Source organism: Mastomys coucha, unplaced genomic scaffold, assembly GCF_008632895.1.
Source record: "Mastomys coucha isolate ucsf_1 unplaced genomic scaffold, UCSF_Mcou_1 pScaffold9, whole genome shotgun sequence".
Lineage (NCBI taxonomy): Eukaryota > Metazoa > Chordata > Mammalia > Rodentia > Muridae > Mastomys > Mastomys coucha.
Genome location: NW_022196915.1, coordinates 12620424 through 12634730, shown reverse-complemented (window position 1 = coordinate 12634730; position 14307 = coordinate 12620424). Strand labels below are relative to the sequence as shown.

Genomic DNA, 14307 nt, shown 5'->3' with positions numbered 1-14307 from the left:
TCCACCGCAGGCTTCTGCCCATTTGTCCCTCTTATATATATATATATTTTTAAGATTTATTTATTATTATAAATGAGTACACTGTAGCTGTTTTCAGACCACCAGAAGAGGGCGTCAGCTTTCATTACGGGTGGTTGTGAGCCACCATGTGGTTGCTGGGATTTGAACTCATGACCTTTGGAAGAGCAGTTGGTGCTCTTACCCACTGAGCCATCTCACCAGCCCTCCCTCTTATACTCTTGAATATTAACTGTGCTGGCATTTCCTGAAGGACAGAGAAAACCCACCCATCTTGTTGCCTCAAATGAGAAAGGAGACGTGCCCAGGAAGGTCAGAGCTGGCCACACATCCCTGGCCACACAGGAAGGAGGCCCAAGCTCTGTGTGTGTGTGTGTGTGTGTGTGTGTGTGTGTGTGTGTGTATGTGTGTGTAGCAGGTGGGGGGGATTTCCTGCCATGGTGCTGGTATAGGTCTTCTATGGTTTGGCCCCCAAAGGCCCACTTGGTGGAACTTGGTGTGACACTTTGTGACACTTTGTGACGCTTTGTGCAGTAGCACTGAGAAGTGGCAGGGCTTTAGGAAGTGGGCTGAGGGAGATGTGGAAACTGGTTATTATAACACCAGCTGCCTCATCCTTTCTTCCTTCCCTTTCTGCCATACTGTGATGTAGCAAACAGCTGCCAGAACACTGAGCTGAATCAGCCTCTCTTTATTTGTTACCCAGATTCAGATATTTTGTTATAGCATCAGAAACAGACTAAGACCCCCCCTGCCCCGCCCCTTGAGTTTACAGGTAAGTCTTGCCTTATCCACTCTTTCCAAAAGCCTGGCTGTCATAAAGACAAAGACCACTGGGACACTGGGGGAGGGGCACTCACTGTCACCAGCAGGCTGAGAAGCAAGACCCTACTACAGTGCCTAGATTGAAGGGCACTGCGGCATAACTTGAAGTCTGTCAGAGGACACTGCCTCTAAATGTCCCGGTCCTGCTGTTTTGTAAAATGTGTTTTTATTAATTTTAGGACTGTAAGAAAAGACATTATCCCACCTCTTGGTTATTCCTAAAACAAATAATACGGACATGAACACCAAAGATCACACAATACAATCCACAAAGCAGGCCTGAAAAACCTGTTAACTCGAAACATAAAAGCCAAGTTCGGCTATCACCATGAAGGTCAAGCTGTGCAGTTTCAGTGGGTACAAGATCTATCCCAGGACACGGGCGGTGCTACGCCAGGACTGAAGGGAAGGTTTCCCAGTTTCTTAATGCAAAATGTGAGTCCACATTCCTTTCCAAAAGGAATCCTCGGCAGATAAACTGGATTGTCCTCCACAGAAAACACAAGAAAGGACAGTCAGAAGAAATTCAAAAGAAAAGAACCCGCCGCCGTGCAGACAAATTCCAGCGAGCCGTCACTGGTGCATCTCTAGCTGATATAATGGCCAAGAGGAATCAAAAACCAGAGGTTAGGAAAGCTCGGCGAGAGCAGGCTCTAAGGGCTGCCAAGGAAGCAAAAAAGGCTAAGCAGGCATCAAAGAAGACAGCCATGGCTGCTGCCAAGGCCCCCACAAAGGCAGCACCTAAACAAGTGATTGTGAAGTCTGTGAAGGTCTCTGCTCCCAGAGTTGGTGGGAAACGATAATTTGGTAGATCAGAGTTTGAAAAAAAAAAAAAAGCCAACTTCGTAAAAGCCAAGAACAAATGGAGCTTGACTTAGATAAAATTACAGTGAGAATTATTTGGCCTGTTGCTTTTTTTTTTTTTTTTTTTTTTTTAAGATAAGGACTTACTATATAACCTAGGCAAGCCTTAAACTTCATATAAGTCCATGCTGGTCCTGAACTCATGAACCTCCTGCCTCAGCCTCCAAAACACTTCGACTGCTGGTCCATGCCACCAGAATCGGTTTTACAGTGAGAATTTCTGATACATCTCTCAGTGCTAAGAAAAGGTCATGCTGAATTTAAAGGTACACTTAACACTATGTAATTAGCCATGAGGACTTCATGCAGTCTGAGAAGAGACGTTTGCTGACTTTTGCTAATCACAGTTCTCTACCCAACCTGAAGCAATCAGCCTCTCCAGGACACTACCAACTTGGAAATTCAGGACGGTTTTCCTAAATAGTCCCAAGGTCAGAGCTGGTTTACTGTAAGGTGAAAACCTGCGTGCTTTGCATGTGCAGCCATTTAAATGAAAATGGTCCCCAGAGACTCAGTGGGAGTGGCACTACTAGGAGGTGTGGCCACGTTGGAAGAAGTGTGTCACTGGGGTGGGCTTTGAAGTTTCAGGCCAGGGCCCAGTATGTCCTTCTCTTCCTGATGCCCATGGACCCAGTTGTAGAGCTCAGGGATCCCTCTCCAGCACCATGTCTGCTGCCTGCCACTGTGCTTTTCGCCATGATGATAATAGACTAAACCTCTATACTGTAAGGCAGCCCCAATTAAGCCCTTTCCTTTATAAGAGTTGCCATGGTCCTGGTGTCTCTTCACAGCAATAAACAGTAACTAAGACAGTGTGGAAAGCCATCCGTTAGCATTATATCCAAAGGATGGAGCTGATGGAGGCAGGGTTTTTAAATGACAAGAAAGCAACAAAGTGAACTAAAAGTGAGAGGGAATGGGTAAAAGTTAAAATTGATGCTTCCTGCTTATGCAGACACACACACACACACACACACACACACACACACACACACACACACTACTGAAAGCAGTTAGAATCCTATTTCTTTATTTAGAGAACTTAAAAGCATTAAAAATGTCAATACTTCCTAAGTAAATACATGCTGGAGCATTCCAAGGAGACAGTTTTTTTGTCCCAACTCTGCTTTAAAGTCAATAAAAACAGGAAAAGAACTCATTACCCACCAGTGAAGAAAGACTGAATAAATTATGGTAATTCTGCACTGAGAACATTCCTCAGCTGCTGACCTGGAGCAACAGCAACCCAGTTGGTTACTGTCGCAATAAACAAGTCATACACAGAAGCTGCAGGAAGAGGTACAGGGGCCTTGGCTGTCTAGCACCCAGTCTCCTCAGGTGGCAGAGGAGTAACTCAGGGGAGCAAAAAATGGGAGCCTGCACTCGCTCTCAGCCTCTCCTCCTTTCAGTTGCTCTCCTAAGTTTGTTCCAGCTCTTCTTTCCCATCCCTGGCTGTTCCAACAAGGCTGCACAGATTCCTCTAGTCTACTGCAGCAAGGTGACCCTGGCCCCTGTAACTATCTCCTGTCTGTCTGTCTGTCTATCTGTCTATCTATCTATCTATCTATCTATCTATCTATCTATCTATCTATCTATCTATCTACCTATCTATCTATCATCTATTTATCTAGCTATCATCTGTCTATCATCTATTATCTATTTATCTATCATCTACCTACCATCTATCTATCATCTATCTGTCTAACTACCTATCATCTCTTCTGCTGCTTGTTTTTCCTTTACTCAGCTATTCCAGGGAGTTCTTTAACATCACCTGCCCTTGACTTCAAATATAAATACAACCTAGGCAAAATTGCCTGTCTAGCCCAGACAATTCCTCAGTCCTGCGGCCTCCACCTCCACTTAGTCTCCAACGACTCCTGAAATGAAACATGAGGGTAAACAAAGTTCATGACCTTCTCCACCTTGCAAACTGGGTCCTCATCTAGTCTCATAGGACACATACACAGGGTAAAGCTAGTGTTCCGGTAGGCTGGAGGTCACTGCAGATGGCTATCAGGGCTCTGGGGGGGAAGCCTGTTAAGGAAAAGCTCTCTCCTGGGTCAAAAGATGGAAGCTACCTCTGGCTCCGGGCAGACACATGACATTTTGATCTGCTCCAAAGATTAGATCCTTGCGTACTACAGGCTCCTCTCTAAGAGTTAAAAGAGCTGGGCCTGTCAATCACCTGGCCTCACCTGGCCAAGAGACTATGCCTCCAGAATGTTAATTCATGTTAACATGGAGACAGGAGGAATTTCCTTAGCGGAATGAAGTCCTTATCCCTGTGCAGTCCCACAGAGCTTCCAACATACAGCACTCTAACTGCTTACTTTTCTGCATTACTTAGGAAAACACAACTCCACCCCAACCCCCCATCCCCCATCTCTTTTTCTTTCAATTATTACACAAAGCCTGGGCATGCTCTTCCAGATACTGTGGGCTGCTTTGCCACCCCTTTTCTTTCCCCTTCAGCCATGTGGCTGCTTGTCTGCCATGAGGCTATTTGCTGACCCCCATTACTAAACCTGAAGAGGTCAGCTCAGAGCTTTGGAATTTTCCAAAATACCACTGGACCCTTCCCCTCCTGGAAGAGGCAGGTCAGAGAGCACGTGGGCCAGAAGGGAGAGGCTGAGTAAGCCCTATGAAAACCATATATAAACTCGCTGAACAGGCTACCTCTCCTTCAGGTCTGGGACAAGCCCAGCACACTGGAACAATAAATTCCTCTTGCTTTTTGCATTGATTCCCACTCCAGGTGGTTCACTTAGGGGGTCCCAGGTAAGCTAAGAGGCTCACCAGTCTTAGGAACCTACCTGCTTGTTTTCTTTCTTTCTTCCTTTTCTTTCTCTTCCTTCCTTCTTGTCTGTCTTTCTTTTCTTTTCTTTCATTTTGTTTCTTTTGTTTCCAGACAGGGTTTCTCTATGTAGCCCTGACTGTCCTGGAACTCACTCCATAGACCAGGCTAGCCTTGAACTCATAGTGATTCCCTGCCCCTGCCTCCCAAGTGCTGAGATTAAGGATGTGGCCACCAGCAGGCTTGAACCTGCCTGCTTGAAGGCACGCATGCCTTCTCTCTTCCTCTTCTCCATCTCCTTCCTCTTGGCAACTACTGTGATTCACAGTTTGCCTGGGTTTTCCTTTCCAACTCTAACAAAACTGTCCTTGAACATCCTTCCAAGTCCTTTCTAAATTCTCGTAGTAACAAGACTAAGAACTTAAAGAAGGGTCCGTCCTTGATATCCCCAGGAACACTAGGTCTCCTTTTGTGCATATAGAACTGGCTAGACAAGCAGTGGGCAGTCACTAAAGATTTCAATAGAAACATGCCTCGTCACCTAGTTACTAAAAATACCTGTACCCTTTGTGGTGGACACGGCAAGCTCTCGTTCATTAATACTAGCCCTGCTCCATTATACACCCTGTTCCCCCAAAGATGGTTTGAACACCGGGCTTCACGTTCTCCCTATAAACAATGTCCAGTTTCTTCTCTCCCTCACTCGGAATTCTCGCCCCTCTATCAAGCCAGCCTCCACTGAAGGGCTCCGGTCCCAGAGTGCCTTCAACTGTCTTCTTTGCTGTTGAGACAGTGGGACTTTCAGGAACACAATCCCCAAAAACCTAACACTAATAATCACAGAGCCAGCCTTGACCATGACATGCTCCACCTTAAGCTTCCAGCTTCCTTAGTAACATACCAACAATATCAAGATCATCGCCACTCCCTCAATAATCTCAAAACCCTTCCGCAAACATAGTCATCTGATTCTCTGCTGAAGGCAACCATTTATCATCCAGAAAACTATGGTCATGTGGCAACATAGCTTGTCTCTGATTAGCCGGGAGATGAAATGTCCTCTAATCCTCCAGTTCCTTATTACTTTATGGGTGCTATGCCTAAATCTACCTAGGTACAACACTTATATGATGGGTGACCTCCAAGGTCAGAAGGGATGTCAGATCCCCTGGATGTTATCGATGCTCATGAGGGGCCATGTGGGTGCTGGAAGCAAACCTGGGTGCTCTATACAAGAGCAACAAGTGCTCTGTGGTGGTTTGCACAGAGACTAGTCCTCACAAGCTCATGTTTGAACAGCCGCTTTCCAGTTGGTGGCTGCTGGGAAGGGTTAGGTGTGGCTTTGCTAATGCAGTGTGTCACTAGAGGCAGGCTTTTTGGGTTCAAAAGACCCATGCGTAGTTCTCTCTGAGTCAAGATGTGAGCTCTCAGCTGTTTCTGCTGCTGTATGACTTTGCTCCACCATTATGGACTCTAACCCTCTGAAAGCATAAGCCCTATCAAACGCTTGGCCATTGTGGTTTGTCACACCAGCAGCAAAGTAATTGATACCTGCTTTTAACTACTAAACCAACTCTCCAGCCCGTCCCCTAATAATTCAGCTGCTGCCACTCTATTCTTTTTTAAAAGGCTTTATTTATTTATGCATTTTATGTTTGAGTACTGCGTGTACATCTGTATACCAGAAGGTGGCACCAGATAGGTGTGAGCTGCCCTGTGGATCCTGGGAATTGAACTCAGGACCTTCAGAAGAGCACTGAGTGTTCCTAACCGCTTAGCCATCTCTCCAGCCCCCTGGAACTCTATTCTCTGCTATCAGTGTGGGCTGACCATTTTACTGCATAGGGGTGTTCTTCTCCCCTGTGACAACCAGCCAAGTGGCCCTGGGACCTTTTATGAGTTACGGTCAACATGCCTGACATAGGCCAACCGGTTTTGGGGGTTATTAGACGTGGTTCCATTCCAAACAGAGTTCAAAAACTGTTCTTACAAATGCCAACTCCCACCAAGGAAACCAGATTCCATTTATTCTCAGAGCTGTCCTATCTAGGCAACACATGCTCTGGAAGGAATGAGCTCAGTGGGTATCGAGAAGATTAATAGAAACTGGAGTGTGTTCCCTTGGCTATGCCTGTGAGTATAGCCACACCCAGACTCTCCCAACCCCATGGAACCAAATGTTAGAAACTGCTTTGGGCTCAAGAGGGAGAAAAGTATCTAGGAAGGGAAGAAGAGACCATCTCAGGCCTTCTGGAAACAAAGGATGCAATCCCACACATCTTTGTGAGTTGGAGGCTAGCCTGGTCTACACAGAGAGTTCCAGAGCTACAGAGAAACCATCCTGAAAAACCAAAAAACTTAGAAAGATTCAGAAAGTCTCCACCCTCCAAAGGCACAAAGACTAAATACTTGGTCATACAAATCCTTCCAAGGCCTGTCTGGAAAACTGGGCCTATAACAGAGAGGTTAAAGAGGGCATGTCCGGCCCTCCTACCAAGGAGCAGAACACCAGAATGGCTGGTAAGTAAGGAATGATCAAAACAAAGGAAAGAGGGCAGAGAGGTGTGCTGGGACAGGGCAGTTCAAGCTGGCTGCACAGTGCTCTGGCTATCGCTGCACTGTCCACTCAACTAGCTGTTGCATTTGATTACTTATACGGCAGGCCTTGCTTTGGGTGCTTTATGCCTAACCTGAGCATCCTCCAGCCCCCCACCCCCACCCCCGTGATGCACAAGTGTGAGGCACCAGTTGCCACTGGTTCTAACTGCTCAGTACCTGAGCATGGCAGAGCCGTTAAAAACACCAATTTGTGCCAAGCAGCAGTGGCCAACCTGCATCATGCCATGGTAGCATGCACCCTTGATCCCAGTATTTGGGAGATAAGGCAGGCAGATCTCTGGGAATTCAAGACCTGCCTGGTCTACAGAGTGAATTCCAGAAGACCCAGGGCTACACACAGAAACTCTGTCTCAAACAAACAAACAAACAAACAAACCCAAACCTTAAAAACCCATTAACTTGCTGGGTATGGTGGTGTATGCTTTTAATCCCACCACTCAGGAGGAAGAGGCAGGTGAATCTCTATGAGTTCGATGCCAGCCTGTCCTACATATTGAGTCCCAGGACAGTCGGAACTACAGAGACTCTGTCTCAAAAAAGAAAAAGAAAAAGAAAAACAACTCAAAGCCAGGCAGTGGTGGCACATGCCTTTAATCCCAGCACTTGGGAGGCAGAGGCAGGCAGATTTCTGAGTTCGAGGCCAGCCTGGTCTACAGAGTGAGTTCCAGGACAGCCAGGGCTCCTGGCTACACAGAGAAACCCTGTCTCGAAAAACCAAAAAGAAAAGAAAAAAAAAGAAAAAAGAAAACAACTTAAGAGGCTGGAGTGATGGCTCAGCAGCTAAGAGCACTTGTAGTCACATGGCAGTTCACAACTCTCTGTAACTCCAGTCCAAGGGTATATAAAATGCCCTCTTTGTCTTCCAAGGGCACCAGGTACCCACATGGTATACAGACATACATGAAGACAAAAACATTTATAAACATAAAATCAAATTTGTTTAAAAACTGTGAAAATAAGCCAGGTGTAGGGGGTCACAGACCTCAGGAGGCATGGGCAGTCAGATCTTTGAATTCGAGGCCAATAGAGTCTATAGAGTGAGTTCCAGAACAGCCAGGGCCACATACAAAACAAACAAACAAGAAAGGTAAAAACAGATTAGCTCATAGAACTGGAAAGATATATCTCAGTGGGTAAGAGTGAATACTGCTCTTGCCAAGGACCAAATTTCAGACTCAGGAAGCTCACAACTTATAACTCCATCTCCATAGGATCTAAACACACACACATTTAATTAAAAATTATATAAATGCTTTAAAAAATATTAACTTGCTGGGCGAGTGGCACAAACCTTTAATCCCAGCACTCAGGAAGAAGAGGTCTCTATGAGTCTGAGATCAGAGTTTGAGACCAGACTGGTCTACAAAGCAAGTTTCAGGCCAGCCAATAAAATAGGTAGACCTTGTTTCAAAAACAAAAACAACAACAACCCCCCAAAAATTAACAAAAAAACAAAAACAAAAAACTCACACAATTCTCACAGTAAGTCTATGAAATAGGAATTATCACTATCCTCATTTTACAGAGGAGAAAAATCAAGGTGCAGAAAATAATGAGGTATCAGGAAGGGATGGAGGAATCCACTTTACCTGTGTTAGAGCAACAGACTGCGGGTGAGCTCACCTGGCTTCCCCAGCTAGAGAATACCGAGCACAGACAAAAGCCTTGAGGGAACAGCCCTGTTAATCCTCCTGGAATTCCCAACGACGACTGAAGCAAGGAAATAATGAAGGGGCCATAATGGGAGTAAGCTGAGGGTAAGCAAGACAACCTGGCCCTGCCCTACAAGGCTCCAGGTCCAGGAACAGTCATCGTTTCGACAATGACACACACACTGCCATCTACAAAGTTGAGAACGGCCCAACCCAGGGCCGCATTTGTAGCTTCCCCCCACCCCCACCCCAATAAGGCAGCCTCAGGGCACGCCTTACGGTGCTGGCAGGGCAGAGCAGGGAGCAAGCTAGTTGAGGTCCTGTGAAGGGATCGGACAGGTAGGCTGACGCTCCAGATGTAGGGTCAGAGAAACCCAATTTCCATGGACACCTACTGACTAGCCGATGGGGAGAGAAATCTCCAAAGAGAATGTGCCCAGCTTGAGTTTAGCTGTTCTCCCCCAGATTTGTTTGCCACCTTGTACGCCTTTAGGAGCCTGGCCTAAACCTACGGGAAGTCGGGGAGCCAAGCCCACGCAAGAGTTCCTTAGGACTCTGGAACGAGAAGCGGGGGCAGGGGCCGAGGGATCGTAGCTGAATAAGCGGTAAGGAAGGCAGACAACACGGGATCTGGCACAATCGTGCATTCTCTGGACCGCTTGGGAGCCTGCCTTATATAAACCCAGGGTGGCAGGTCCAGGAACCCGCGCCCTGCAGTTCCGGAGCAAAGTTCCCAAAGACAGCCTTCTCGGCCGGCTGGGCTAGGCTCAAGCTTCTCCCGGAAGCGCACTGAGATAAGAAGACCTCAGACACTCCCAAGTTCACATACCCTGGGACCCTGGGGTCCCAGGCTCACCTGCCCTGACCCCCTTCAACTCCGGGCCTTGTCCTCGGGGGAACACTGTACCCCACGCCACGCGCGAATACCCCTCATGCGCAGGCCGCCCGCCGGGACCCTCACGCACCTGGCAACAGAGATCGGGACACTGAGCACAGATAGCAGCTCCTTCCCACTCCCGCTTTCCTGGATCGCGACTCCCGAGTGTCTGCGCACCGTCGGAGGAGGAGCCCGCAGGGCGGAAAACTCTCCGGGCGCCGCGCCTTAGTCGCCCCTGGGCGGAGCCACAATAGGGGGCGGGGCCTCCCTAGAGGGGCCGGGTGCGTGGGGCCACGCCCACAGGTGAGGGCTGCGCTCTTGTGGTGTCTCTCAAGGAAGCCCCGCGCTTTCCGGCTGGAGCAGAGCCGCTCTAGACCGCAGGATGAGGGAACATTCTCTCGGGTGTTTATTTTCAGGAGTCTGACAGTGAAGAAGAAAACTTAAAACGATCACTGTGTACGGCAGGAGGAAACTTCACAATGGAAAAAATTACCACCTCAGCCAGTGACTAGGGCCACAATAGCAGTGGTGATTTATATTGATCTTCTGTCGTGTGGTGTCTTCCTTCCGATGACACATGACCCCGTATTAATCGTGCAAAAATATCAGACAAGTCCCAATAGAGGAACTCAGAACTGTCCAAAAACTCTCAAGGTCGTCAAAACAAGGGAAGCCTGGGAAGCTGTCACATGGAGATATGAAAACATGTGACATCTCTGGATGGGATCCTGTGAAAAGGACAATGGGTTAAAAACCAATGACATCTGAACTATATATAGATTTTAATAACAATGCATCAGTATTGGTTCATTCATTGTAGCAAAAATACTAATATGTTAATAACAGGAGAAAAACCATAATGTTTGTTTGTTTGTTTAGAAAAAGGTAGTATAGTAAATATGATTGTGTAACATTTAAAAATAAAAATTAAGACTCTTACTCTCGGGCTGGAGAGAGATGTTCATGAGTTCAATTCCTAGCAACCACATGGTGGCTCACAACTATCTGTAATGAGATCTGATGCCCTCTTCTGGTGTGTCTGAAGACAGCTACAGTGTACTTTAACTTCTACGTGTGCATTGCTTAGTATGCTTAAGCAAACGTGTTTCGTGTTTGTTTATAAAACAGGATTGCAGTATTTTTTCCCCTCACTTTATCTTGGAGTGTCCTTACAATTGGAACCCCAGGATCAACCAGGTTCTTCCTAAGGACTTCGTAGGATCTCCCTTGACCCTTTAGGGACTGCTGTTCTTCACTATCTAGCTCCCACCTGGTGTACACTTCTTTTCCAGCCCACTTTTGATTTGCAAACAAGCCATTCATCATTTGCATTTCAGGAGCCCAGTGAACGGGAAGATCCCGAAGGAGCCTGGTTGGCTAGTGTGGTCTGCCACGCACAGCGAGGGTCTACCTGCAGGCCGAGTGAGCTGGACTGCCTGGCTACTGCCACGCAGTTGGGCGGCTCTCTAAGACTGCCATCACTGGTGGGGAAACTCTGGCTTAAGGTTTCAGAGTGAATGAATATGGGAGAATTCAGAGTGGTCATGACCCAGAGCCTTGTGAGGAGGGTGGGGAGGGGAAAGAAGATGGGGTAAAGAGGAGAACTAGGTGCAGCAGCTGGGAGGCTGAAGGTACAAAATAAAGTGGGGAGGAGTAGCTAAAATCGTTATTTTATGTAGAGAAAAGCAGCCCAGTGCGGTGGTCTGAAGAGTTCAGGGTAGAAGGAAAGGTATGCCAGCCATACCCGGTAACAGGTTGGACTGAGGGAGAACCTGACGGCCATGTGGCTTTGATATGTTAAGTAGGCACCTGAGCTATTTGTCCTGGTTTTGAAACTTAACACAAAACAGCACGTAGAAAACGTCCCCTGAAGCTCAAAAAAGGAGATAAGGGCTGGCAGGGAGGCAGAAAGAACAGGAACTTGTGGGACTTGGGACTCACATGAAGTCTGCAACCAAAACAGCTCCAGGCCTTTCTAGCCTCCTGGGAGCTACTGACATCCAGCACTCTCTCCAGGACAGGGGCATTCTCCAAGGAAAGTCACCTGGCTGCGACCCAACTCCTCTGGCCCATTCCTGCGCTTAGCTGGTCCGAAGCAGCTACAAAGGCGGGCTTCTGATGGTCCACTTTTCTCTGAGGTGGATCCAGTGCTTCTTGGAATATGACATGTAAAAATAAGTCATTTAGGGCAGTTTCTCAACCTATGTGTGGCGACTCCTCAGGGTCAAATGACTTTCACAGAGGTCCCCTAAGACAATCGTCATATCAGATATTTACATTACAATTCATAGTAGTAGCAAAATTACTGTTATGACATAGCAACGAAAATAATTTTATGGTTGAGGTCACCACAACATGACACAGCACCAGAGGTTGTGGGGGTAGAAGGATGGGGGTGCATACCTTTAATCCCAGCACTTAGGAGGCAGAGGTAGGTGGATCCTTGAGTTCAAGACCAGCCTGGTCTACACATCAAGTTCCAAGACAGCCAGGGCTACACACAGAAACCCTGTCTTGGGGGGAAAAAAGTTGGACGAAGCATCATAGTTGGGGACAGATAAGGTTGTCCTGTGGCTCACTGGCCAGCCACTCTGGCCAAGCTCTAGGGTCAGCGAGACCTCAGCAATGAGGTAGAAAGTGACCAAGGAAGACTCCTGATGCTGACCTCTGACCTCCACACAAAGCACACTTGTACACTGCACATACATCATCTTTTAGCTATTTTGACCATGTTAATTCTTTTTGAAGTAGGTTTCTGCTGGGATTCCTGCTTTTGTCTTTGTGGTTGCTTCTCTTAGGCTCGCATTGATGGTCAGATTTGTAGAGCTCAACGTGGAGATGGAATGTTTTCACAGTCTTGGCTGTTTTCTAGTACGTGTGTTCATTATAAATCTCCCTCTAAATCCTGCTTTAGCTTCTTGACAAGTTTAAATACTCTGTGCTTTTATCTCCTCTCAGTTATAAATAAATACGTGGGGGGATGTCATTAGAATTTCACCTTAATCTATGGGCTATAAGTACATTTCCAATTTTTATTTTAAAAAAACTTTTTTTTTTAAAGAAATCAGTTCTTGCCATTTCTTTCTCCCTTTTGTTGGGGTCCCTCAGCTGCAAGACATCAGAGCCTGCCACGGGAGACTCAACTCACATGCCTGCTGTACCTGAACCAAAGACTCACTACTATGAGTTCCACCTTCAAGGATTCCAGAGGAAGCTACGCTTGCTGGCTGGCACTTATACAGCCTGTGGACTGCGCCTCCAGCCATTCCCCAGAGTCGAGACCTGCGGGATGCCGAGCCTCCACTTTCAGCCCAGCAGCCAGCTTCCCTTTCGGACTCTTCCTGACTCCTCCCTAATTCCTTATGTTATTCAAATGTCGTTGTAATCTAGAGATTCAGTTCTGCTCTCTTGTATATAAATGCTGAACCCCCAAAGTAAAGGAGAGCCTTGATTGGAAACCCTCAACTTGGCTTCATGTCCTTTTGTTCTCGAACTCTGTGTTTCAGGTCTCTTTTCTCCCTTCGGTGGAGGCAGAACCCGGTTCATGAAACTGCGGGACAGTTTCACCCTTTAATGCTTACAGATAAGAACATGCACTCCCTTTAGAAGGCCATCTTCCTCTGTGACCTTATTTTTGGCTGTTCTAGTTTTTATGAACGTAGCTTTAGAGTACATGCAAAGCTCCACTTCTAAATCACTCCGAGCTTGCTCGGCCGGCTGTTAAGACCTTTCATTTGTTCTTTTCTCTTGTTTCCTGTTCCACCTAGTAATTTCTAAGAATGTAGACTGATATTTCCCATGTCTACAGCTACCCAACAGCAGTGTGTGCCCAGATTACGTCCTCTCATTCCCAGCACCGCTGTCTCAGCTGCTTCTCGGAGAGAACATCACTTTTCATAAGGTTTTAAGGATCCATCTGAGGGGGCTGGCGAGATGGCTCAGCGGGTAAGAGCACTGACTGTTCTTCCAAAGGCCCTGAGTTCGGATCCCAGCAACCACATGGTGGCTCACAACCACCCTCTTCTGGTGCGTCTGAAGACAGCTACAGTGAATTACACTGGAGCGAGCGGGGCCGTCCTGACTTTAACTACCAGCAGCCACACACATGATGGCTCACAGCCATCTGTACAGCTACAGTGTACTCATACACATAAAATAAATAAATAAATCTAAGAAAAAAGAAAGGAACATACTCAAAATGTACTTGTCTTAATAATTAAAAAAAAAAGAATAGTAGTTCTTTAGGTAGTTCATTTAACCAGTTCATATTGATAACACTGCACACAATATTTGGGTTTATTTCTGCCCTCTGTGTGAGAGCTACCTCATACTCACCTAGAACCCATTGTTGTAGCCTTGTGAATTATCACATGGTGGAGTTCTCTCATCCTGACTGGTAGACAGCTCTTGCCCTGAAATCTTCAACCTCCACTTCATCCCCATGACTAGGCTTCCCCTGATCTGTCGACCTAAGAGCCAGTGCAAGACTGGGGTCCAGGGCATCAAACACAAGTCACGAGGCTTAGTAGTATCCCTTCTCCTCTGAGTCATCTCATGGGCCCTAAAAATATAGTTGCTAATGTTAGAAGTCACATATTTGAAAGAACGAACCCCAATTATAAACAGCTTTATGAACCAAGGCTAAAAACATTTTT

At 46.8% G+C, this 14307-nt stretch overlaps 1 protein-coding gene and 1 pseudogene across 1 annotated transcript in view; one reads left to right on the top strand and one right to left on the bottom strand.

The window, feature by feature from the left end:
- Anxa11 (annexin A11) overlaps nt 1–9904 on the bottom strand; it is a 46943-nt gene extending 37039 nt beyond the window's left edge. The window contains exon 1 of the mRNA XM_031361688.1: nt 9741–9904. The gene's annotated coding sequence lies outside the window, so the exon portion shown is untranslated. The remainder of the gene's footprint in view (nt 1–9740) is intronic.
- LOC116084610 lies at nt 1160–1646 on the top strand (annotated as a pseudogene).
- Nucleotides 9905–14307: the final 4403 nt, after the last annotated feature.